The 3,648-nt window shown below is 38.3% G+C and overlaps 1 non-coding gene across 1 annotated transcript; it reads left to right on the forward strand.

Moving 5' to 3' along the window:
- The first annotated feature begins 3,318 nt into the window (after positions 1 to 3,318).
- On the forward strand, positions 3,319 to 3,425 carry LOC112793921 (small nucleolar RNA R71). Its single transcript, XR_003198608.1, has one exon. It is a non-coding gene; the product is annotated as a small nucleolar RNA R71 (small nucleolar RNA).
- The last annotated feature ends 223 nt before the right edge of the window (positions 3,426 to 3,648 follow it).

Here is a 3,648-nt window from a genome sequence, read left to right on the forward strand (position 1 = left end):
CATCTCACTCTCCTTTGAATCAGAAGAATGTCACTGTCATTTGGAATAAGAATCCGGAGCATATTATGAATTCTCTGCTCTTTGTACTCTAGTTTAATCCTTGAACACATCATACATCCTTTACTTCTCAATGAATTGGTGCTTTGCACCTTGAGTCTAGCCGTAACTTTAAATGTTTTGTCTCAAGCTTCACTTGACACAAAAACACCACAAGCACTTAACTAGAGAACTCTCTTTAAGTTCTGATTTTTCTTTCAGTTACTCCCAGACAGTGGTGCTCAAAACCTTTAGCGTACTCTGCTAAATGTATTTGGCCTCAACTCTAGATATTCTGTCTCAAGGATTACTTGACACAAGAACACCACAAGCATATGACTAAGGAAACAACTCTTTGAGCTTTTAATCATATCTAACATCCTTAGTCATTGATGCTCAGAGCCTTGGACCTTGCTTTTATTTTTCTTTTGCTGTTTCTTTTGCTTCAAGGATTAAGCTTTCACTAATTTCAGATAAGTCATAATAGTTCTCTAAATTCCTGTTCCTTGTATATCAACATTCTTTGATTTAAATTTAAATATGCACTGTTCATGTCATGCATTCACAATCACAAATAATACCACCACATTTAAGTAAATAAGACTACTCTTAAATATAAACTCAATTTCTCATGCAATACATTACTTCTTTTTTTTTTTTGCTTCAAGCTCAGTGAGCAATATACGAGACAATTTTTTTAACTAAAATAAAATAGCTGAATGAATCTAAATCTAAGAACTGAAAGTACTAAAGATCATGTAGGAAATCAAAGCAACAGAAAACAAAAGACAACAAAATAAGAACGAAAGAGAAATAAAATGAAAAGAACTCAACCACCTCAATTATTATGGTGGCCATCTCATTCCTCCATGAAGAACATTCATCTCCCTTTGGTGCTATTAAAATAAACAGAAAAGGCCAAAAGCGAAGCGACAACACCAAACTTAAAAGTTTGCTTGTCCTCAAGCAAAGAAAAGCTGAAAATAGGGTTTCAAAAATTCTTCTTAATTGCTCTTGTTCCTGTTCTAAAAATTCTGCATGATCAAGCATACGTAAAACAAAGGAAAACAGTAAAAACTCAATAAAAATCAAACAAATAATATAATTAACATAACGGAAAAATAACTAAGGATACGAAATTATCCGGTTGTCTCCCAACAAGCGCTTCTTTATCGTCACTAGCTTGACGGTTAGCTCCTCTAAGGAGGAGGATCATAGGGGCTCAACTCTTCACCCCTTACTTTGAACTTCTTTCCTGTGTCTCCATAAAGTAGCTCAATATGCTCCAGAGAGAGGATTCTGTTTACTGTATAAATCCACACTGGATTGCTAGTCAACACCACTTTCATTCCTGGGGAGAAACCTTCAGTGGGGATCTTTTTGTTTCTCCATCCTCTAGGTACTTTCTTCTTTTTGGGAACCTCCTCCTTGGTGGATGATGCATTCCCGACACCAAACTTAGGTTTGATGTCAGGAGGAATTTTATTTATTGTCACCAAAGGAGGTTTGAGCTGCAGATTCTACTATGCATCATCAGGGGGTTCTTGAAGGTTTGGATCAATAAGCTCAGTCTGCATGCACCTCTCTTTTTCACCTACTGAATGTATATATTTGAAGACATAAAAGACCAATTGCTCATTATGCACTCTAAGCACTAATTCACCTTCTTCCACATCAATTAGAGCCCTCCCAGTGACTAAGAATGGTCTTCCTAGGATTACAGAGGCATTCTCATCCTCTCCCGTGTCAAGAATCACAAAATCTGCTGGGAGGAAGAACTTAACTATTTTGACCAAGATATTTTCCACTAATCCATATGTAGGCTTTATAGATTTATCTGCCATTTGTAATGCTATCCTTGTTGGTTGTGCCTCTTGGATTTGCAACTGCTTCATCACAGACAAGGGCATTAGATTGATGCTTGCTCCTAGATCACATAACGCTTTCTCAAAGGTTGTGCTCCCAATGGTGCATGAAATTTGAAAGCTCCCTGGATCTGGCATCTTCCTTGGCAAGTTATTCTGAATTATGGCACTACATTCCTTAGTTAAGACCACTGTCTCATCTCCCTTTAAAGGTTTCTTCTTTGACAACAATTCCTTCATGAATTTGACATAGAGAGGCATTTGCTCCAAAACTTCAGCAAAAGGAACATTGATTTGCAACTTTTTAAAGACTTCTAAGAACTTTGAAAACTGCTTGTCCTTGGCCTCCTTTCGAAGTCTCTGAGGATATGGCATTTTAGGCTTGTACTCAGGAGCCTTTGGCAATGTAGGATAAGTGTCGAGAGAGTTTGGAAATGGATTGTCCGCACGCTTTGGAGGGGCGTGCTCTACTTCTTCCTTCTTCTCCTCTAGAGCTTCTTTTTCAACTGGCTCCTCATTAACTTGTGCTTCCATATTTGCTACTTGTCCACTTATCAAGGTGATAGCCTTGCATTTCTCTCTTGGATTTGAAATTGTGTTACCAGGAAGGCTATTAATGGTCCTCTGATCAATTTTATTAACTTTTGTGGCTAATTGACCCATCTGAATCTCCAAGTTTTAAATTGTATTTGCAGACCTCTCTGGTATTTGCTTGCTCAGTTGGCCCATTTGCACCTCCAAGTTTCTAATAGAGGCACTGGTTTCCTACATAAAACTCCTCATCATCTCCCAATTAGAATCTTGTTGGGATTGAGAATTTGCTTGCTGAGGTGGTTGTTATTGTTGTGTCTGAAATTGGTGGTTATTATGATTGTTCTGTTGGAAACTGCCCTGAAAATTATTGTTGAAATTCTGAGATCTCTGAGGTTGGTCCCTCGACCCAAGATTGTATGTCTTAGAGTATGGATCATTATTGGGGTTTCTAGAACCACTCCCCATGTAAATGACCTGTTCAGAAGAGGATTGAGCATAATCATCATTATTATTTTGCATAAAATTACCTGTCATGTCATAAGAGACCTCTTGAGGAGGATTTTGGGTGTTGATAGCTAAGACTTGCATGCCACCCATATGTTGAGTAAGTAGATTTATTTGCTGAGACATAAGCTTGTTCTGGGCAAGAATAGCATTAAGAGTTTCTACTTCCAAAGCACCTTTCCTCTGAGGAGCTTCCGAGTTCACAGGGTTCCTGTTAGATGAATATAAATATTGATTGCTAGCAACCAATTCAATAAGCTCAATAGTCTCCTCCGGTGTATTCTTCATGTGCAATGAACCACCTGCAGAATTATCTAAGCACATCTTGGACATTTCACCTAAGCCTTCATAAAAGATATCTAGTTGCGTCCATTTGGAGAACATGTCCGGAGGGCATTGTCTAGTCAGTAGCTTGTATCTCTCCCAAGCTTCATAAAGGGTCTCACCATCCTTCTGCCTGAAGGTTTGAACCTCCACCCCAAGCTTAGTCAGCTTCTTTGGTGGGAAAAATTTAGTAAGTAACCTAGTAACAACCTTGTCCCAAGTATCCAAACTCTCCTTGGGTTGAGAATCTAGCCATAGTTTAGCTCTATCCCTCAAAGCAAATGGGAAGAGCATGAGTTTGTACACATCTGGGTTCACTCCATTTGTCTTCACAGTATCACAAATCTGCATAAAATTAGAAATAAACTGACAGTTTTGTTGCACC

This window comes from Arachis hypogaea, chromosome 3, assembly GCF_003086295.3.
Source record: "Arachis hypogaea cultivar Tifrunner chromosome 3, arahy.Tifrunner.gnm2.J5K5, whole genome shotgun sequence".
NCBI lineage: Eukaryota > Viridiplantae > Streptophyta > Magnoliopsida > Fabales > Fabaceae > Arachis > Arachis hypogaea.